General features: G+C 46.3%; 1 protein-coding gene across 5 annotated transcripts in view; it reads left to right on the plus strand.

Annotated features, from left to right (window-relative positions):
• Window positions 1–7,164: 7,164 nt before the first annotated feature.
• ADGRG5 (adhesion G protein-coupled receptor G5) overlaps window positions 7,165–23,533 on the plus strand; it is a 37,389-nt gene continuing 21,020 nt past the window's right edge. For 2 of the 5 annotated variants that reach the window (XM_063700238.1, XM_063700239.1), the window contains exon 1: window positions 8,373–8,846. The gene's annotated coding sequence lies outside the window, so the exon portion shown is untranslated. Of the gene's footprint in view, window positions 7,280–8,372; window positions 8,847–23,533 lie in introns of those variants that run through there. The other 3 variants (XM_055364352.2, XM_004057708.4, XM_063700240.1) reach the window with 3 other exon arrangements.

Here is a 23,533-nt window from a genome sequence, read left to right on the forward strand (position 1 = left end):
ACCCCCGTCTTAGACTGAGGAGCCACAGAGACAGCCTGGATCATTGATTTGAACTCCTTTCTTTACATATGGACCAACTGAGGCCCAGAGGGACAGCTACGTGTCTGTGTCCACACCGCAGACCAGCAGCAAGGCCAGGGTAGGGAGCTGGAGATGGGATGCCTCCTCTTCTGCATCTTAGCCACCTGAGGGGCACAATGCCCCCGGAAGCACCTACACGATGGGGTCTGCAGGCACCAGGCCAAGTGGATACGCACAGCTGGAATGGTGGGGTGAACCTTCATGGGGACCCAGCCCCACCCCGACCCCAGCCCCACTCCTCTCGGCAACACCGTGAACTCTTCACTCTTGTACAGCAGACATCCCGCTAGTCCCAGCTCCATCACTGATATGCTGTGTGATATCTGCAAGTCCCTGCCCTCTCTGGGCCTCAGTTTCCTTACCTACAGGATGGGGAGAGGCACTAAAAAGATTCCTGAACGCTCTAACAGGTGGGCAGACCTCCCGAACCCAAACCAATCCAACCCCCACAAGAGCCCTGGGAGAGCGGGGGTGGGAAGGTGGACACCACCCCCACCTAAGGTACAGAAACTGAAGCCCCAGCCCTGCGTCGCCTTAGTCCTCACTTAGTCGACCCCTCCCAAGCCGCTGGCCCTGCGAACCGCCCCACTCCACCTAGCGACGGCCGGAGGGTGGAGGGGGTTCCCGGCCAGCGCCGCGCGGTCCCGCCCACCCCACCGCATGGCCCCCATTGGTAGCCGCCGCGGCTGTGGGCAGGGCGCCGTGCTCTGATTGGCCAGTGCCGCCCGTCCATCCCGCATTCGCCATGGCGACCACGTTGGGTCCCCCGGGAGAGTCCCAAATTCCGTCCCCGCCCGCCGCCCCCTCCCGTCCGGCCCGGGCCGCGGCATTCCGGAGGCGCCTCCCCTCCCCCATCTCCCCGCGGCCCCTCCCCACCGGAGACCTGGGATTCCGGGGGCTGAGGGAGGCCGGGAAGGGGTCTAGAAAGTTCTGCTCTGAGTTCGGGGGTTGCCGCAGGCGCCCCGACTGTGTCTGCTCCTCCAGCACGCCCCACAACTTAACCCCTTCCTTCCCGCGGAAGGCGCGCGGCCTGGAGCAAGTTCCCGGGCCGCCTTGGCCTGCCGCCCCCCGGCCTGCCGCCCCCGCTCACCTCGGGCCGGGACTTGCGGGCTCCGGACGTCCGAGCCGCTGCGGCGGGGTGGAGCGGGCACCGTGCAGCTGCGACCGCCGCCGGAGGGGCCGAGGGAGGGCCGCAGAGTCTCCTCCTCCCTCCCGGGGGGAGGGGAAGCAGGGGGAGCGGCGGGGCCCCCGAAGCGGTCGCAGGCTGCGGCCCCGCTGTGACCCCGGCCCGCCGAGCTGCTGGGGTGGGGGGGTCCAGCCTAACTTCGGGGCGAGGGGTGCGGGCCGGGGCGGTGGGCTCTGCTGCAGAGCGGGCCGGACCCCGACGGAGGCCCCACCCCCGTGAGGGGCCGAGAGTGGGGGGGGGCTCGGCTTTCTTGGTTCAGGTTTCCTCAGCGCCAACTACGTACTAGGCGCCCCCCGCAGAAACGGCCACCGCGGGTCCCAGCTCGGCACGTGGAGCGAGCTTACCAAGTCTTCACTGTTGTTACCTGCATTTTTCCCTGGGCTAGCTCTGCCACCGAGTGGAAGTGGGCCAACAAGTCTGTGCCCATCGGGCCTCAGTTTCTCTTTCTGTACAACAGAAGGGTGGACGAAAGCAACCTTGCGCTTGTTAAGAGGTGGGGGGCGCGGGGAGCACTTGGCCCGACGGGCGGAGACTTTTCTCTGCATTGCGATGGTGGTTGGCAGGCCCTGGGGAATTACGGTAATGCGCCTTCGGGGACGCCCAGCCGTTTTGGGGCTTTCTCTCTCCTGGGGGTAGGGTGTTTGTGGTCTTGACTGGAAAGCCGGGACAGGCGTCTGGAGGACTCCCCACTACATCCTGTACCCTGGAAGGCCCCCGAGGTGAATCTATTTAAAAGAAGACCAAAAATTCACCAAGATGGTGGGGAAAACCTGGCCTGACTGGGATTTTACCTAGAAAAAGAAGCTAAATATTACGAAGATAAATTAGTTTTACCCCGTGATTAACGGAGTTTAGATTATGATTGCAACCACGCACGCCTTAAAATGAACCAAGAATGAATCAGTGTGTAGCATCCTTCCCTTCTGAACTGGTTTTTGCAGTAAGAGATTCATTTTTGCAAAAATATTTGAGAGCTTCCTCAAACTCAAGGATCACTCTGAATCCTTTGATAGTCTAGTGCCTTTTTTCGGGTCTGGGTCACTTCCCTTGCAGACGTTCCCTTTCTCTGTGGGCAGCGGCTGTTCCATTTCTCCTGCTTTGCTTCCACCAACTTCATGAAATCCCATACTTTGCAAGACTGGCAGTTTCACTTGTCGATTCATTTGCTTTGTATTTGTTATGCGTGGCTGAATGTTGAAAGCGTCTGTTCACCAGCCAGAGACAGATAGGAGATGTATGTGGGGTTTGAGTACTCAGAGGACAAGGGCATCCACATTTTACAGCTGAGGAAATGAAGGCTCAGAGAGGCTCTTGGCTCAGACTTGCACAAGGTCCTACAGCCAGTAACAGCCTTGGATCAAGAGCCCAGAGGTCTTGCCCAGAGTTTTTGGAGGTGGAAATGGGGCTGGGGAAGGTGGTGGAGACTGAGTTGATGGTGCACCTGAACTCCAGCTATAACCTCATCACTATCAGGCCTTCTCTCCTTAGGAAGAAGCAATAAATATTGTCCCGAGGATGTCTTTTGCAGGGGCTAGGGTGGGGTGACGTGACCCACCCGATCGTAGAACCAAAGTAGGTGCTGGCCCCAGGTTTTGGCAGCTCGCATGATGTTATCTTAGTTACCTAGGGGCTGGGTGTTATTACCACCCTCTCATAATGAGAAAAGTGAAGATCAGAAATGACTGGACTGGGCACGGCGGCTCACACTTGTAATCCTAGTGCTTTGGGAAGCCAAAGCGGGAGGATCGCCTGAGGCCGGGAGTTCAAGACCAGCGTGGGAACATAGGGACACTCTGTCTCTACAAAAAGATAAAAAGTTTAGACAGGTGTGATGGTACGCTCCTGTAGCCCCAGCTAACTTGGGAGACAGAGGCCAGAGGATCGTCTCGAGTAACTGGCCCGGGGTCACCCTATGAGATGTCAGATCCCAGATCTGACTGTTTCAATTTTACCGTAGTTCTCTTTCTAGAACAACACCCCCAGGCGCCTCTCTCAATGCAAGGCTAATCTGGCGTCAACCTCCCCGGTGGTCTCGGCAGGGTTTCTCTCTGGCAGCCTGTCCCACTCAGTTCAGGACAGTCAGGTTTTTGAGGCGTGTGTCAATATTTCCCACACTTCAGCAGTTCTCTTTTCCTGTATTACTGCCACCACTTTTTGCCACTAACACATGCCCTTATTACCTAGCATTTTTCTTTAAATCATTTCACTTTGTAGGATCTACGTGTATCTTAAAGGCTATTTCATATAGCTGGGTAAATAGAAAATTTGTATAACTTGCCACAAATAGAAAAAGATCATAAAAATAAATAGTATGCAAATAAAACAATGTTAGTAAAGTCTAGCTAGAAACGTTCTCTTTGTTAAGAAGGGGCATCATTTCTACACCCATGTTGATTGTAGCATTATTCACAATAGCTGAAAGGTGGAAGTAACTGAAGTGTCCATCAACAGATGAATGAACAAAATGTAATATGTATTATACACATAGTGGAATGTGATTCAACCTTTAAAAGGAATGAGAGTCTGACACACTACAACACGGAGGAACCTTGAAGACGTCATGCTAAGTGAAATGAGCCAGTCACGCAAGGACAAAGACTGTGTGATTCTACTAAGATGAGGTACTTAGAGTGGTCAAATTCAAGAGACAGAAAATAGAACGGTGATTGCCAAGGGCTTGGGGGAGTAGAGAACAGGAAGTTCTGTTTCATGGGTATGGAGTTTCAGTTTGAGAATATGAAAAATGTTTTGGACATGGGATGTGGTGATGTTTGCATGACAGTGTAAAGGTAGATAATGCCATTGCACTGTACCCTTTTTTTTTTTTTTTTTGAGACAGGGTCTCACTCTGTCACCCAGGCTGGAGTGCAATGGTTCGAACACAACTCTCTGCAGCCTCGACCTCCTGGGCTCAAGCGGTCCTCCCACCTCAGCCTCCTGAGTAGGTGGATCTACAGGGGCACGTTACCATGACCAACTAATTTTTTTTTTTTTTTATAGAGGCAGGGTCTGCTATGTTTCCCAGGCTGGTGTCGAATTCCTGGGCTCAAGTAGTCCTACCACTAGGGCTTTGTCCAAAGTGTTGGGATTATAGGTGCGAGCCAACCCACCTGGCCTGAATCTACACTTAAAAATGCTTAAAATGGTAGCTTTTGTTACATATATGTATGTGTGTGTGTGTATATGTATATCTTACCACAATAAAACGTTTAAAAGTCAGACGTCCTGTTTTGAAGTCTAATAAAAGATTGAAAAATGGGGAAAAATAAGGGACACAGTCTGTGTTAGAGAGGGGTTAAAACAGTTTAGCCCTCGGCGGGGCACAGTGGCTCATACCTGTAATCCCAGCACTTTGGGAGGCAAAGGTGAGCGGATCACTTGACTTGTCAAGAGATCGAGACCATCCTGGCCAACATGGTGAAACCCCATCTCTACTAAAAATACAAAAATTCACTGAGCGTGGTGGCTTGCACCTGTAGTCCCAGTTACTTGGGAGGCTGAGGCAGGAGAATAGCTTGAACCCGGGAGGTAGAGGTTGCAGTGAGCCGAGATTGCGCCACTGCACTCCAGCCTGGCCACAGAGTGAGGCTCTGTCTCAGACAAACAAACAAACAAAAAACAAAAGAAGCAGTTTAGCTCTAAGCTGAGGCTTTTGCTGGACACAACCAAGATTGAAAAAGATGTGTAAATGACTTTTTTTGCATTGTGACTGTTTATCTAAAGTCCTGTCGGGGTCCCACCTACAGTCTTCTTGCAGGCTACTCACCAGGGTAAGTAGCCCCCATATGGGGAGACACTTTACTGAGATGGTATGTGGCCTCCTCCCTGCCTGGGGGCCTGAGAGGAGGCTGGCAGGCTTCCTACCGCTCAAGCATCCAGAGTGTTTTGTAGAGGAGCAGGAGGCAGAGAAGCCTTCCTGGAGGAGGCAGGATCCAGTGGAGCCCTGATGGGTGGAGAGGAGCTGGAGGGCTTCCCAGGTACATGTGTGGGACCACAGCTGGGACCGAGCAGGGAGGTGGGTATTAATATGGCAAGCACAATCAGACTGGGTGGCAATGGAAGTTGGACGGGGTTAGACTGTGAAGGCAATAGGGAGCCACCACTGGTTTTTTGTTTGTTCGTTTTGTTTTTGAGGTGGAGTCTCACTCTGTTGCCCAAGCTGGAATGCAGTGGTGCGATCTCGGCTCACTGCAACCTCCACCTCCCGGGTTTAAGCGATTCTTGTGCCTCAGTCTCCCGAGTACCTAGAATTACAAGCATGTGCCACCACACCCGGCTTATTTTTGTATTTTTAGTAGAGACGGGGTTTTGCCATGTTGCCCAGGCTGGTCTCAAACTCCTAGCCTTAAGTAATCTGCCTGCCTCCACCTCCCAAAGTGCTGTGATTACAGGCCTGAGTCACCGCACCCAGCCTCACCACTGGCTTTTGAGCAGGAGAGTATCTTGGTAGTGAGCTTCAGGATCAGGAGTGCAGGGCTAAGTAACAGGCACTAACTTAGCCCCCAGCTGAAGCAGGGCACAGTGAGGCTGGTACAGACCCAGGCTAGAGGGGCTATGGGGTAGGCAGGGCCTCCTCCTGAGCCCTAAGAATAGCCACTTGGGCTCACATTGAGCATGAGGAAGGAGGAGGTTGGCATGGCAATCCTAGAGGTAGCTGGGTGACCTCGGAAAGGAAGAGCCTGGAGGTCAAGGTCTGGATCCTGATCAAAGAAAGCCGAAGCACAAAGAAGGGCCAAGGCTTGCCCAAGTCACCCAGAGGGAGTGTAGCCCAGGAGTCAGGACACAGGTGCACTGGTGTCCCTGCAAAGCCTTCACCATGCAGCTGGGGTGGGGACCTGGCTGCCCTCCAAGGAGCAGCTCCCTCCTGCTTCAGCAGAGGCCATGTACTACCTGCGAGCTGTATTTGGGCTGATGCGGGAAGGGCCCCAGTGAGGCAGAGAGGAGGGAGACCATGTTAGGACCTGTCTGGTTTCTCCCTTTTGCTGCCTCTCCATCTTTCCCCCAGGGCTGGAAGAGCACATTCCTCAGTCAGTTTTCCCAGGAGTCTGGATGGGGCCCAGGCAAGAGAGAGCACTGTCTCCCCATTACCAACACTCTCTCTCTATCCCCCACACACACCTCCTTGCTTTCCCTTAGAGCTCTTCAGTATGCTGATGCAGGACAGGCCTATCCAGCTGCCTGGCTCAAGGAGAAGCTGGCCAGCTTTCCAGCCTCACGTTTTCTGGGCTCTGTGGCCAGGGAGGCCCTTCTCCACCGTGCTCTGCCACTTGGCAACTCTGGGCCAGGCCCAGGTCCTCTCTGGGCTTCAGGTCCCTCATCTGTGAAATATGACGGCTTCATAGAGCACTTCCAGTGACTTTGCCAGCCTTACCTTTTGTAAGCCCCACACTGCCCTGCAAGGTGGTACTGTCATTATCTCCATTTTACAGAGGGGAAACAGGTTCAGAGAGCATGAGTGGCTTGCCCCAAGTCACCCACCCAGTAAGTGGTGGGCTTGGCACTTGAACCCAGGCAGTCTGACCCAGCTGCTGCCTGAGGTCTTTGCCATCATCAATATGCCATCAATTGTCAGGCAGGGATCATTTTCCCTTTTCTATAGATGGGAAAACTGAGGCCCAGAGGGGCAACATGTCTTGCCCAAAGGTGCAGAGCTCAGGTGGGTCTTGAGCACTGCATAAGGCCACGTTGCCATGTCCTTGAGCACCTCCACAGAGGAGCAGCCACCCCAAGAAGTGGCTGCAGACTCTACGGGGTGATACCCTCAAAGGGTGACCAGGGCATGACCGACAGCTCGAAGGAAGCAAAGAGGCTGCTGCTGGTGAAAGAAGAAGTGAAGTGAGAGTGTGGTGCCTGGGCCTGGGGTGAAGGGAGCAGAGAGAAGTGCAGTGGGGGTGCAGGTGTGGGACGAAGGGAGAGGCCACCCACAGACGCCTCCCGACTTCCCCTTCTTCCTGCAGAAGCTACAAGACAGCAGCCGAGACAGCAGCTGAGACGGCAGCGGCAGCTTCTCAGGTCAGCCTCCTCTGGGCCTCTCCCCACTCTCCCCTGCCCAGTTCTATGTCCTTATCCACAGGCCCTTCAGTGGGCACTGGCCATCCCCATGTCCAGGTGGGCACAGGCCTGGTGATATCCTGGTGAGCAAGCTGGGGACCCACCCTCCTTCCCTTTCTGGTTGGCAGCTCCACATCTGCGGCAATGTAGAGATCTGTGCTTTTGGAAGGAGGGGCAATTTAAATTAAGAAGTGGTTAGGCATGGGTCTCGAATCTTAGCTTCCCCACGAGGTCTGGGACAAGTGAAGAGAGGTTTCTTTTCTGGACCTCAGTTTCTCATCTGTAAAATGGGGTGAGTCTGGGAACCTGCACCTTGGATGGCTGTCAGGGGCTCAGTAGAGGACCTGGCACACAGTTTGTGCTTGGCAATCTGGAGCGGGAGCAGCTCCTTTCAGAGTGACCTGGATTGGATCCTGGGGACAGCATGTCTCGGGGAAATGGACCTGCTGCTGGCTTGGTCACAGACTTCCTGTTGGGCTCCAGGGTGGCCTCTCTTTCCCAGCCTGGGAAATAGGGTTACTATAGCGTTTCTTAGGGCTTTTTTTTTTTTTTGAGACGGAGTCTTGCTTTGTTGCCCAGGCTAGACTGCAGTGGTGCGATCTCGGCTCACTGCAACCTCCATCTCCCAGGTTCAAGCGATTCTCCTGCCTTAGCCTCCTGAGTAGCTGGGATTACAGGCACCAGCCAGCATGCCTGGCTAATTTTCGTAATTTTAGTAGAGGCGGGATTTCACCACTTTGGTCAGGCTGGTCTCGGACTCCTGATCTCAGGTGATCCACCTGCCTTGGCCTCCCAAAGTGCTGGGATTACAGGCGTGAGCCACCGTGCCTGGCCTCTTAGTGCTTTTTTGCAGAGACCACAGGTTGATTGATTCCTCACCCAGGCCAGGGGCAGGGGCTCCAGACTGTGGTTGGCAGGGGCAGGTGGGGCTGTGTGCGGAGAATGGCTGGCTCAGTAGGCCCTCGTGCTGCTGGGGAGAGGTGGGCTTCGGGGGTGCATGGTCAGCTGTAGGGAGGAAGGCAAGGGTTCCCAAGCCTTGTGCTCAGATGTATTCCTGGCCAAGGACTTTGATCAGAGCCCTGGACCTTTCTCAGGGCCTGATTCCCAGGAGAGGATCAGGGAAATTGTTGTTTGAATTTCTCTTTCTGGGAAATAGATTTCCTTGGCCTCATTTTACAGATGAGAAAACCTGAGACACAGAGAGGTCAGGTGCCTGCCCAGTGTCACACAGCCTAGGCACTGAATACTGGAACTGGTTATCAAATTCTCATCTTCCAAAGGCTCTGTCCTGTGCTCCACAGCTCCTCATTTCTCTATTGGCCTAAATAGAGTCTTACTTGTCTGCAAAGCAACTCAGCTGCCCAACCATCTTTGGGAGGCTGCAGTGTGCAGGGGGTAGTGCCCTGGACCGTGGAGGCCTGGGTTTGAGTCCCAGCTTGCCCACTGGCCTGCTGTAGAACCTCAAGCAGACTCCTCTTACGCAGTATTCGGTTTCCCCACCATCAACTGGAACCATCCTGGAAGTCAGGTAAAGGATTGCTGTTTCCTAGAAGGCCACAAATAATGAATTGCAGGGTGGAAAATGAAATGGCTCAGCGTGTGGGGGGATGGTGCATGGTGACCTCTCTGAAGGGATGTGGAGGGGAATTTGGAGGTTGCAAGCAGAAGTGAAGACCGTGGTTTGCTCCTGGGAAAGGGGGTGGAAACCACAGCTTCTATCTGGAGTGCCTGGGGGAGGTATCACTTCTGCTTTGGCCTCAATTTCTTCAGTTGTGTGGTAGGGTCAGGCTCTTCTTCCTTCAGTGCCTGCCTGGAACCAGTGGGGGTAAGAGCCTGGTCTTACACCTTGCAGGTCAAATCCATCTATCTCTCTGGGCCTCAGTTTCACCAACAGTATAGTGAAGGGGTGGACAAATTGGCCCAAGATCCTTTCTGTGCTGTCAGGTCCTCCACTACTGGGCCTGAGTTATCTCTCCTGAATGATTTCCTTCAGTAGCTTCTTTTGCCTCCCCAAACCTTTCTGTTTTTTGTTTGTTTGTTTGTTTTGTTTTGTTTTTGAGACAGAGTCTCACTCTGTCACCCAGGCCAGAGTGCAGTGTCGCAATCATGGCTCCCAGGCTCAAGTAATCCTCCCATCTCAGCCTCCCAAGTAGCTGGGACCACAGGCTCATGCCACCATGCTGGGTTAGGTTTTTTAATGTTTAATTTTGTAGAGATGGGGTCTCCCTATGTTACTCTGGCTGGTCTCAAACTCCTGGGCTCAAGTGATCCTCCTGCTTCAGCCTCCCAAAGTGCTGGGATTAAGGCATGAGCCACCGCACCCGGCTCCCCCAAATCTTGTCCCTTGTCTTTTCTCTGAGGTTCTGAGAGGGTAAGTAAATAACACAGCCAAATAAATAACCAAATAACCAAATAAATAAGAACCCAGTCCTCTGTGACTCCAGAGTCTCTATTTCATATTAAAAATAAACATATATATTAAAAAAATTCATGTTAAGAAAAATGGGTGACCACCTGGAGAAGAAATGAAATTGGATTTATATCTCCCAGTGCATCCCAGTATCAATGCAAATGGACTGGAGATTTCAATTGGAAAAATGAATCTGTAAAAGTACTGGAAGAAACAGGCAAATTCCTTCATGTCACTGGAGTGGAGACTGGGCTTGGTGGCTTCCTCCTGTGATCCCAGCCCTTTGGGAGGCTGAGGCGGGAGGATCGCTTGAGCCCAGGTGTTGGAGACCAGCCTGGGCAACATGCTGAAACCACGTCTCTACAATAGCTGGGCTTGGATGTGCCAGTTGATACAAAAGTGCCCCAGTTGATGAAATAAGTTGCATACTCTACAAACTATTCTGCATTTTGCTTTTTCACTTGAAAATACGTCTTGGAGAGCTTTCCATGTCAATAAGAGGAGAGCTTCCACCTGTTCATCTGCATATTCTAATGTTGTAGGAATAAGTTACAGTTTATTTAATTAGTCCCCTGTTCATAGATATTTGTGCTGGTTCTAGTTATTTGCTCTTACAAACAATGTAGCTGTGCTTATATTATTTCTCACATGTGCGAGTTCACCATTTATTTATTTTTATTTTTTGAGACGGAGTCTTGCTCTGTCACCCAGGCTGGAGTGCAGTGATGTGATCTCTGCTCACTGCAACCTCTGCCTCCCGGGTTCAAACGATTCTCCTGGCTCAGCCTCCCGAGTAGCTGGGATTACAGGCATGCTCCACTGCGCCTGGCTAATTTTTGTATTTTTAGTAGAGACAGAGTTTCACCTTGTTGGCCAGGCTGGTCTTGAACTCCTGACCTCAGGTGAGCCTCCTGCCTCGGCCTCCCAAAGTGCTGGGATTACAGGTGTGAGCCACCGTGTCTGGCTCTATTTATTTATTTTTGATACAGGGTCTCATTCTGTCACACAAGCTGGAGTGCAGTGCCACCATCATAGCTCACTGCAGCCTCAAACTCCTGGGCTCATGTGATCCTCTCACCTCAGCCTCCCACGCAGCTGAAACTACTAGGTGCATGGCACCATGCTCGGCTAATGTTTCTGATTTTTAGTAGAGACAAGATCTTGCTATGTTGCTCAGGCTGGTCTCGAATTCCTGAGCTCAAATGATCCTCCTGCCTCGGCCTACCAAAGCGCTGAGATTACAGGTATGAGCTACCACGCCCCGCCATTTGCCCATTTTTATATTGGGTTAGACTTTTCCTTATCAATTTCTAGAAACTTTTACATAATAGGGAAATCAGCTCTTGTCTATTATACATATATAAAACTATTACATGCAAATATTTTTCCTAATTTGTCATTTGTCTTTTAACATTACATATGGCCTTCTTTTGGCCAGGTAGAAGTGTCTTTTTAAATAATTTTTATGTAATAAAATGTATCTGTATTTTCTCTTTTGGCTTCTGGATTTTGAGTCATAGCTAGAAAAACCTTCCCCACTCCAGTGTTTTCTTATTTGGTTTCTGTTTTTTGTTTTTGAGACAGGGTTTTGATCTGTCACCCAGGCTGGAGTGCAATGGCACAATCATAGCTCACTGCAGCCTCAACCTCTCGGGCTCAAGTGATCCTCCCACCTCAGCCTCCCGAGTAGCTGGGACTACAGGTGTGCGCCACCGTGCCCAGCTAATATTTTGTAGAGATGGGGGTCTTGCTGTGTTGCCCAGGGTGGTCTCCATCGCCTGGGCTCAAGTGATCCTCCCGCCTTGGCCTCCCAAAGTTCTGGGATTACAGGTGTGAGCCACTGCACCTGGCCTGTCCAGATTTTGCATGTAATAAAATATATGGATTTTTTTTTCAAGAATGGGATTAGGTTGTTTTGCAGTGTGCTTTCTGTCTTTCATGAGCAATATGCCACTATTATTTCTTCCATATTGATAGTCATTTGGAGCATTTAAAAATCCTATTAAAATATTTGTGTTTTTTTTTTGTTGTCATGAAGGTAATATGTTTGTTGTAGAAAATTTAAACAATACAGAAAATATAAAAGGAAGTTTTGAAAAAACCTCTCCCCTCAAAAAAGCATTATTAACATTTTGGTGGCCACCCTTCTAGAGCTCCCAATATGCTTCAGCATGCATACAAACATAATTTTTCATAAATGAGATTATGTGTGTTATTTTCAACCTGTCCTTTCCACTCAGCGATATGCTGTGCTCTTCTTTTACATGGCTTTGTTTTTTGTTTGTTTTTGGTTTTGTTTTTTTTTGAGACGGAGTCTCGCTCTGTCGCCAGGCTGGAGTGCAGTGGCGCGATCTCGGCTCACTGCAACCTCCGCCTACTGGGTTCAAGCGATTCTCCTGCCTCAGCCTCCTGAGTAGCTGGGATTACAGGCGCCTGCCACCAAACCCAACTAATTTTTTTGTATTTTTAGTAGAGACGCGGTTTCATCATGTTGACCAGGATGGTCTCAATCTCCTGACCTTGTGATCCGCACCTGCCTCGGCCTCCCAGAGTGCTGGGATTACAGGCGTGAGCCACTGCGCCCAGCCTGTTTTTTGTTTTTTGTTTTTGGAGAAGAGTCTCACTCTGTCGTCCTGGCTGGAGAGCAGAGGTGCCATCATAGCTCACTGAAGCATTGAACTACTGGACTCAAGCAATCCTCTTGCCTCAGCCTCCTGAGTAGCTAGGATTACACGTGTGCCAACACGCCTGGCTAATTTTTATATTTTTAGTAGAGATGGGGTTTTTCCATGTTGCCCAGGCTGGTCTTGAACTCCTGACCTCAAGTGATTTGCCCACCTAGGCCTCCCAGTGTGCTGGGATTACAGGTATGAGCCACCACGCCTGGCCTCAAAATATTTTTTAGAGAAAGGGTCTCGCTATGTTGCCTAGGCTGGTCTTGAACTCCTGGCCTCAAGCGATTCTCCTGCCTTAGTTTAGGATTACAGGTGCAAACCATGGCGCCTGGCTATACACATCTTTTTTTTTTTTTTTTTTTTTTTAAATAATACACATAATTCTTAATAGTGAAATGACAATCTGTTGCATATTTTAACTTTTAATTTTGAGAAAATTATAAATGCACAGAAGGTTGCAAAAAATAGTACAGAACGTTTTGTATACCCTTCACTTATTCTCCAGTAGTAACATCTTGCATGCCTATAGTATAATATCAAAGCCAGGAAATTATCTTTGGTATAGTTCACAGACTTCATTCCGTATTATACTCACTCATTTATGTATGCCGGTTCTTTGGTAAGTATATTTTAACTTTATAAGAAACTGCCAAATGGTTTTCCTTGCAATTTTATGACATGATAAAATAAAAGATTCCTGTAAACAACACCACGATCAAGACACAGAACTGTTCCATCGCCACAAGGATCCCTTATGCGAGACCTTTAAAGAAACACACTCCCCCTCCCTAACCCTTTGCAACCACTAATCTGTTCTCCATCTTTATCATTTCGTCATTTCAAGACTGTTAAATAAATTGAATCACACAGCATGCAACATTTTGAGATTGGCTTTTTTTTTTTTTTTGGCTCATGATAATTCCTTTAAGATCCCTCCAAGTTGTGTGTGTCAGTAGCTTTTTTTTAGAAATTCATTTTTTTAACTGCTGAGAATTGTATTTCAGAGTGTAAAGGCACCACCATTTAACCATTTTCACCCACTTTGAGGCTATCATGAATAAAGCTGCTATGACTGTTCATATACAGGTTTTTGTGTGAACACGAGGTTTCATTTCTCTGGGATAAAAGCCCAAGAGTGCAATTATTGGGTCATATGATAGGTACATGTTTAGTTTTATAAGAAACCGTCGAACTGTTTTCCAGAACGGCATTGGAGTGTAATTTATTTATTCCTCTATTGATAGACATTCACATAGCTTTCAACTTTTCTTTATTAACAATACTATTCTAAATATTCTTGTATGTGTGTAATCCTGGCTTGCCCTATTCTTTCCATAGGATAAATTCATAAGAATGAGTTTCCTGGCTTAAAGGATATTCAGAACGTAAAGTTCGAATGTGTTGCTAAGCCGTCCCCTTGCAGATGAGGCTCAGATCTTAGACAGAGAGTGCAGGAATGTGCCTGTCCCTACAGACTCACTGGGTGCTATCATATTTCAGATCTTTGCAGATCCAATGGTGGAAAAGTGAGAACTCATGTTCTTAACTACTTTCCTCTGCCACTACCATCAAACACATATTTTGAGTTTTGTGGCTCTCCCTCTTGAAGCCTTGCAAGTTTTTGTTGACTTCCTTTCTTCTAAGAGGAGGATCATCAGTTCTCTTGCCCTCCCTCCCCTATTTCCTCTTCTTCATCCTCTTAATATGTTTTTTGATTGGATTTCTAAAGTCTTGTCTATAGAGGTATACATACAATAAAATTCACCCTTTTGGAGAGGAGTTTTTGCATTTTGACAGATGTGTACGGCCATGTATACATGTATATTACAATCAAAATATAGAACATTGCTGTCCCCTGAAAAGCCGTCTCAGGCCCTTTTGTAGTTAATATCTTTTCCCTACTCCCTGGCAACTACTGATTTGTTCTCTGATCCAATAGTTTTGACTTTTCTAGATTCCACTTCCATGTTACATTCCCTCCAGAAATGAATGAGGCTTCCAGCTGTTCTATATCCTCATAATACTTTGTATTACCATTTTAATCCTAGTCATTCTAGAAGGTGTGTAGTGATATCTCATTGTGGTTTTTATATGCATTTCTCTAATGACTAATGATATTGAGTGTTTCTCATGTGCTTATTTGCATCTATACATTTTTTTTTTAACATGTAGTTCCAGCTCTGTCACCCAGGCTGAAATGCAGTGGCATGATCTCAGCTCACTACAGCCTCCTCCTCCTGGGTTGAAGCAATTCTCCTGCCTTAGACTCCTGAGTAGCTAGGATTACAGGCACATGCTACCACACCTGGCTAATTGTTGTATTTTTAGTAGAGACAGGGGTTTCACCATGTTGGCCAGGCTGGTTTCAAACTCCTGACCTTGGGTGACCCACCCGCCTCGGCCTCCCAAAGTGCTGGGATTACAGGCATGAGCCACCGCGCCCGGCCCATCTATACATCTTCATTGGTATAGTGATTGTTCAAATCTTTTCCTATATTTATTGGGTTGTTTGTCCTCTTACTAGTTGTGTAAGAGTTCTTTATGTAGTCCAGATACAATTTTTTAAAAACATCAGATATGTGTTTGTAAATATTTTCTCCCAGTCTGTGGCTTATCTTCTCGTTTTGCTAACCATGACTTTCAAAAAGCAGAAGTTTTAATTTTGATGAAATTCAACTTATCAGTTTTTTGTTGTTGTTGTTGCCATGGATCATGTTTTTGGTGTTGTTTCTAAGAAATCTTTGCATAACCTAAGTCAGAAGGATTTTCTTTTTTGTTTTTTCCAAGGAGTTTTACAAGCATATCTTGGAGATATTGTGGGTTTGGTTTTAGACCACCACAGTAAAGCAAATATGCTAATAAAGTGAGTCACACAAATTGTTTGGTTTCCCAGTGCATATAAATGTTATGCTTACGGCCAGGCACGGTGGCTCATGTCTGTAATCCCAGCACTTTGGGAGGCCGAGGCGGGCGGATCATGAGGTCAGGAGATCGAGACCATCCTGGCCAACGTGGTGAAACCCCATCTCTACTAAAAATACAAAAATTAGCCGAGCATGGTGGTGTGTGCCTGTAATCCCATCTACTCGGGAGGCTGAGGCAGGAGAATCGCTTGAACCTGTGAGGTGGAGGCGGAGGCTGCAGTGAGCTGAGATCGCACCACTGCATTCCAGCCTGGGCAACAGAGCGAGACTGTCTCACACATGAAAAAAGTTATGTTTACATTATACTGTAGTCTATTTAGTGTGCAAAAACATTATGTCTAAAAATGTACATACCTTAGTTAAAGGACACTTTATTGCTAAAAAGTACTAGCAATCTATCTGAGCCTTCAACAAATCACACGCTTTTTTGCTGGTGGAAGGTCTTGCCTTGATGCTGATCAAGGTGGTGGTGGTTGAAGGTTGGGGTGGCTGGCTGTTTCTTAAGACAGCGGTGAAGTTTGCTACATCAATTGACTCTTCCTTTCATGAGATGTTTTTCTGTAGCACGTGATGCTGTTTGATAGTATTTTACTCATGGTAGAGCTTCATTCAAAATTGGAGTCAGTCCTCTCAAACCCTGCAGGGGCTTTATCCACTACATTTATTTCATATTCTAAATCTTTTGTTGTCATTTCCACAGTGTTCACCATATCTTCACCAGGAGTAGATTCCATTTCAAAAAACCACTCATTGTTCATCTGTGAGAAGCGACTCCTCATCCATTCAAGTTTGATCATGAGACTGCAGCAATTCAGTCACATCTTCAGGATCCACTACTAATTCTAGTTCTCTTGCTATTCTAATCACATCTGTAATTACTTTCCCCACTGAAGTTTTGAACCCCTCAAAGTCGTCCATGAAGCATGGAATCAACCTCTTCCAAACTCCTGTTAATGTTGATATTTTGACTTCTTCCCGTGAATCACAATCACATGTTCTTGCAGCATCTAGAAGGGTGAATCTTTTCCAGATTTTCAATTTACTTTGCCCTGATCCATCAGAGAAATCACTATCTATGACAGCTATAGCCTTATAAAATTTGTTTCCTAAATAATAAGACTTGAAGGTCGAAATGACTCCTTGATCCATGGGCTGCAGAATGGATGTTGTGTTAGCAGCACGAGAACAACATTGATCTCCTTGTGCATCTCCATCAGAGCTCTTGGGTGACTAGGTACATTGTCGATGATCAGAAATATTTTGAAATAAATCTTTTTTTTTTTGAGTAGTAGGTCTTAACAGTGGGTTTAAAATATTCAGGAAACTATGCTATAAATAGATTGCTATCATCCAGGCTTTGTTATTCCATTTGTAGAGCACAGGCAGAATAGATTTAGCATAACTCTTAAGAGACCTAGGATTTTCAGGATGTTAAATGAGTATTGGCTTCCATTGAAAGTCACCAGCTGCATTACCCGCTAACAAGGGAGTTAGCCTGTCCTTTGAAGCTTTGAAACCAGGCATTGATTTCTTCTCTCTGGCTATGAAACTCTTAGATGGCATCTGCTTCCAATATGAGGCTCTTTCATCTACACTGAAATTTTGTTGTTTAATGTAGCCACCCTCATGCATGATGTTAGCTAGTTCTTGTGGATAACTTGCTTCTCCATCAGCACTTGCTGTTTCACTTTGTACTGCTATGTCATGGAGATGGCTTTTTTCCTGAAACCTCATGAACCAACCTCTGCTAGCTTCCACGTTTTTTCAGCTTCCTCACCCACCTTGGCCTTCATAGAATTGAAGAGTTAGGGACTTGCTCTGAACTAGGCTTTGGCTTAAGGGAACATTGGCCGGGGGGCTGGTTTGATCTTCTATCCAGATCACTGAAGCTTTCTGCATATCAGCAATAAGGTTGTTTTGCTTCATGTGTTCACTGGAGTAGCACTTTAAATTTTCTTTAAGAGCTTTTCCTTTGCATTCATAACTTTGTGAACCATTCGGTGCAGGAAGCCTCGCTTTTGGCTTATCTGGGTTTTCATGTGTCTTCCTCACTGAGCTTAAAATTTCTAGCTTTTGATTTAAAATGAGAGATGTGTGACTCTTTCTTCTACTTGAACACTTAAGAGGCCATTGTAGAGTTATTCATTGTTCTGATTTCGATATTGTTGTGTCCTAGAGAATAGGGAGGCCCAAGAAGAGGGAGGGAGACAGGGGAACAGCTAGTTGGTGGAGCAGTCAAAACACATACATTTATTGGTTAAGTTTGCCATCTTATATGGGCGCAGTTTGTGGTACTCCAAAACAATTACAATAGTAACATCAAAGATCTCTGTTCACAGATCACCACAGCAGGTATAATAATAATGAAAAAGTTTGAAATATTATGAGAATTACCAAAACAGGACCCAGCCATTAAGTGAACACTTACTATTGGAAAAATGGTGCAGATAGACTTCCTTGATGCAGGGTTGCTGCAATCTTCAATTTGTAAAAAAACCCACAAGATTTGCGAAATGCAATAAAGCCAGGTATACCTGTACAGTTTTCGTCTTGTTATTTGCATCTGTGATCCATTCTGAGTTAAATTTTGTATGTGCTTCAAGATATGTATTCAAGATGGCTTTTTTGTTTGGCATGAGATATCCAATTGTTCCATCACTAATTGTTGAATCAATTATCCTTTCTCTACTGAATTATCTTTGCATCTTTGTCAAAAATTAATCGACAAAAATCAATATATGAACAAATTTTTGGACTCTCTATTCTGTTCTATTCATCTCTGTATCTGTCCTTATGCCAGTAACACACTGTCTTGATTATTGTAGCTTTATAGTAAGCCTTGAAATCAGGTAGTGTGACTCCTCCAACTTCATTCTTCTTTATCAAAATTGTTTTGTCAATTCAAGATCCTTTGTTTTTACATATAAATTTTACAGTCAGCTTGTCATTTTCTAAAAAATATCCCGCAGTGATTTTAACTGGAATTGGATCTATATTCATGAGGGGTGTTGGTCTGTAGTTACCTTGTAATGTCTGTGGCTAGTTTTGGTATACAGTAATATTAGCCTCCTAAAATGAATTTGGAAGCATTTTCTCTTCTATTTTCTAAAGGAATACATTTAGGATTGTTATCATTACTTATTTTGTCTTCCATTTTTTTGTAAGAGTTTCTGTAGAATTGATATTATAACTTTTTTAAATGTTTGGAAGAATTAATCAGTGAGGCCATCTGGGCCTGGTGTTTCTTCGTGGGAAGATTTTTAAATTACAAATTCAATTCCTTTAGTCAATGAAGGACTATTCCTATTTTCTATTTTTTCTTGAGTAAGCATTGGTAGTTTGTGTATTTCAAGGAATTTTTTTTCATTTCACCTAAGTTATGTAATTTATTGCCATAAATTGTTAATATTATTCTCCTATTTTTTAATATCTGCAGGTTCTGTAGTGATAGCCCCTCTTTTATTGCTGATAACTGGTCATTGTACTTTGTCCTTTTTTCCCCTTTATCATTCTGCCTAGAGACTTATCAATATTATTGAGCTTTTCAAATAACCAGCTTTTGGTTTCATTAATTTTTCTCTACTCCATTTTCTATTTTATTGATTTATAATTTTATCCTTTTTTTTTTTCTTTTTTCGAGACGGAGTCTTGCTCTGTTGCCCAGGTTGGAGTGCAGTGGCGCAATCTCAGCTCACTGCAAGCTCTGCCTCCCAGGTTCATGCCATTCTCCTCCCTCAGCCTCCCCAATAGCTGGGACTACAGGCACCTGCCACCATGCCCGGCTAACTTTTTGTATTTTTAGTAGAGACGGGGTTTCACCGTGTTAGCCAGGATGGTCTCAATCTCCTGACTTTGTGATCCGCCCACCTTGGCCTCCCAAAGTGCTGGGATTACAGGCGTGAGCCACCACGCTCGGCCATAATTTTATCTTTATTATTTTTCCTTCTGCTTATTTTATGCTTAGTTTGCTCTTCTTTTTATATTTATTAAGGTGGAAGCATAGATCACTGACTTGAAATCCTTCATCTTTCCTAATGTAAGCGTTTAATGCTATAAATTTTTCTCTAAGCACTGCTTTAGCTGCATCCCATAAATATTATGTTGTGTTTTCATTTTTATTCAGTTGAATATATTTTATAATTTCCCTTGTGATTTTGTCTCTGACTCATGGGTTACTTAATAGTGTATTATTTAATTTCCAAATATTTGGAGGATTTTTTGAGGCCTCTTTATGTTTTTTAATTCTAGTTTAAGTTCCTGGTGGTTACAGAACTTACTTTGTGTGCTTTTAATCCTTTTACATTTATTGAGATTTATTTTATGGCCCAGAATATGGTCTATTTTTGTGAATGTTTCCTGTTGTAATTGAAAAGAATATGTATTTCGCGTAATTAGGAGAGTGTTCTATAAATATAAAGAAGATAGTTAATAGTGTTGTTCATGTCTTCTGATATGGTTTGGCTGCATCCCCACCAAAATCTCATCTTGAATTGTAGTTCCCATAATCTCCATGTGTCATGGGAGGGACTGATGGGAAGTGATTGGATCATGGGGGCAGTTTCCCCCATGCTGCTCTCGTGATAGTGAGTGAGTTCTCATGAGATCTGATGGTTTTATAAGCATCTGGTTTTTCCCCTGCTAGCCATTCTCTCTCCTGCCACCCTTTGAAGAGGTGCCTTCCTCCATGATTATATACGCAGTCTTGGGTATTTCTTCATAGCAGCATGAGAATGGACTGATATATCTTCTATATCAATTTTTGTCTACTTCTAGCAATTACTCAGAGACAAATATTGCATTTTGCAACTATAAGTGTTGGTCTGTCAATTTCTCCTTTTAGTGTTATCAATTTTTGCTTTATTTTTCAAAACTCTGTTATTAGGTGCACACACATTAAAGATTGTTACATTTTCTTGACGAATTAGTCTTTAGCATTGTATAATCTTTATCCCTGGTAAAATTCCTTATCCTGAAGTTTACTTTTTCAGATATTAATATAGCTATTCCCTCTTACTTATTGATATGGTTTGGCTCTGGGTCCCCATGCAAATCTCATGTTGAACTGTAATTTTTCAATGTTGGGGAGGGACCTGGTGAAAGGTGATTGGATCATGGGGACAGATTTCCCCCTTGCTGTTCTCCTGATAGTGAGTGAGTTCTCAGAAGATCTGATGGTTTAAAAGTGTGTAGCACTTCCCCCTTCTCTCTCTCTCTCCCCTGCTGCCATGTGAAGACATGCTTGCTTCCCCTTCGCCTCCCGCCATGATTGTAAGTTTCCTAAGGTCTCCCCAGCCATGCCTGTGGAACTGTGACTCAAACCTCTTTTCTTTATAAATTACTCAGTCTTTGATGGCTCTTTATAGCAGTGTGAAACTATACTAATACACTTATGATTGGTATATCTTTTTTCCATCATTTTACATGTAACTTATTGGTGTCTTTATATTTGATACGTGTTTCTTGAAGACAGTATGTAGTTAGGTTTTGCTTTTATAATCCAGTCAGACAATTTTTGCCTTTTAATTGGAGCATTTGGACTATGCTTAATGTAATTATTTATATGATTGGGTTTATATCTACCATCTTGCTATTTGTTTTCTCTGTATTCCATCTGTTCTTTGTTTCTTTTTCTTCTTGTCCTGTCTTATTTTGGATTGAGCAGTTTTCATAATATTATTTTATCTCTAGTATTGCCTTACTAGCTGTATCTTATAATTTTCTCTTTTTTGTGATGGCATTGTAGGATTTAAATACACATATTTAACTTTCCACAATTTACCTTCGAATAACATTACAATACTTAAAATGTAGTTTAAGAACCTCACAACCAAATACTTCCATTTCCTCTATCCTGCCTGTCGTGCTATTTTTGTGGTACACTTCTACTTCTACAGACACTATGATCCCCACAATGCATTGTTACTGTTTTTACATTAAACAGATATTAAAACCAAGGTAATTTATTTTATATTTGACACATTTTTGCCAGTTTCAATACTCTTCATTTCTTTGTTTAAGTCCAAATTTCCAACTGGCATAACTTTTCTTCTGCCCTGAGAATTTTCTTCAATATTTATTTTAGTGCCAATCTGCTGGCAATGAATTCTCAAACTCCTTGCTCATCTGAAGAAGTTCTTATTTTGCCTTCTTCTTTTTTTTTTTGAGACAGGGTCTTGCTCTGTCACCCAGGCTGGAGTGCAATGGCATGATCATGGCTCACTGCAATCTTGACCTCCTGGACTCAAGTGATCCTCCAGCCTTAGCCTCCCGAATAGCTGGGACTACAGGTGCATGCCACCATTCCTGACTAAGTTTTGTATATTTTCTAGAGACGGGTTTTTGCCATGTTGGCCAGGCTGGTTTCGAACTCCTGGGCTCAAGCGATCTACCCACCTCAGCCTCCCAAAGTGCAGGGATTACAAGTGTGAGCCACTGCACCTGACCTAGTCTTCATTTTTGAAAGATATTTTCACTGGGCATGGAGTTTTAGAATGATAGATTTTTATTGAAAGATATGGCTGCATTATCATCTGGTTTTGATAGTTTCTGATAAGAAGTCTCTTGTAGTTCGTATCTTTTATCTTCTGTGTGCAATGGCTCTTTTCTCTGGCTGACTTCAAGATTTTATCTTCGGTTCTGCAGCAGTTTGACTAGGATGTATCTAGATGTGTTTTTCTTTGCATTTATTCCATCGGGTTTTGCAGAGCTTCTTGGATCTGTGGCTTGCTGTCTTTTATTAATTTTGGAAAAAAATTGGCCATTTTTTAATTTTCAATTTTCTTTTCTTTCTGTTTCTATTTATTCTTCTCTGTTCTCTCTCCTTTAGCTAGGATTCCAGTTACATATATACAGACCATTTGCACAGTTCTTGGGTAATCCGTTAATTTTTATTTTCACTCTTCTTACTCTTTATATTTCAATTTGGATAATTTATATTACACTATCATCAAGTTCAAGGATTCTTTTTTTATTATTATTATTTTTATTTTTTATTTTTTATTGATCATTCTTGGGTGTTTCTCGCAGAGGGGGACTTGGCAGGGTCACAGGACAACAGTGGAGGGAAGGTCAGCAGCTAAACAAGTGAACAAAGTTCTCTGGTTTTCCTAGGCAGAGGACCCTGTGGCCTTCCGCAGTGTTTGTGTCCCTGGGTACTTGAGATTAGGGAGTGGTGATGACTCTTAACGAGCATGCTGCCTTCAAGCATCTGTTTAACAAAGCACATCTTGCACCGCCCTTAATCCATTCAACCCTGAGTGGATACAGCACATGTTTCAGAGAGCACAGGGTTGGGGGTAAGGTCACAGATCAGCAGGATCCCAAGGCAGAAGAATTTTTCTTAGTACAGAACAAAATGAAAAGTCTCCCACGTCTACCTCTTTCTACACAGACACGGCAACCATCTGATTTCTCAATCTTTTCCCCACCTTTCCCCCCTTTCTATTCCACAAAACCGCCATTGTCATCATGGCCCGTTCTCAATGAGCTGTTGGGTACACCTCCCAGATGGGGTGGTGGCCGGGCAGAGGCGCCCCTCACCTCCCGGACAGGGCGGCTGGCCGGGCAGGGGGCTGACCCCCCCACCTCCCTCCTGGACGGGGCGGTTGGCCGGGCAGAGGGGCACCTCACTTCCTAGTAGGGGTGGCCCGGCAGAGGCGCCCCTCACCTCCCAGACGGGGCGGCTGGCCAGGCGGGGGGCTGACCCCCCCACCTCCCTCCCGGACGGGGCGGCCGGCCGGGCGGGGGGCTGACCCCCCCACCTCCCTCCCGGATGGGGTGGCTGGCTGGGCGGGGGGCTGACCCCCCCACCTCCCTCCCAGACGGGGCGGCTGGCCGGGCAGAGGGGCTCCTCACTTCCCAGTAGGGGCGGCCGGGCAGAGGCGCCCCTCACCTCCCGGACAGGGCGGCTGGCCGGGCGGGGGGCTGACCTCCCCACCTCCCTCCCGGACGAGGTGGCTGCCGGGCGGAGACGCTCCTCACTTCCCAGACGGGGGTGGCTGCTGGGCGGAGGAGCTCCTCACTTCTCAGACGGGGCGGCTGCCAGGCAGAGGGTCTCCTCACTTCTCAGACGGGGCGGCGGGGCAGAGACGCTCCTCACATCCCGGACGGGGCGGCAGGGCAGAGGTGCTCCCCTCATCTCAGATGATGGGCGGCTGGGCAGAGACGCTCCTCACTTCCCAGATGTGATGGTGGCCGGGAAGAGGCG

Source organism: Gorilla gorilla, chromosome 18, assembly GCF_029281585.2.
Source record: "Gorilla gorilla gorilla isolate KB3781 chromosome 18, NHGRI_mGorGor1-v2.1_pri, whole genome shotgun sequence".
NCBI classification, from domain to species: Eukaryota; Metazoa; Chordata; class Mammalia; order Primates; family Hominidae; genus Gorilla; species Gorilla gorilla.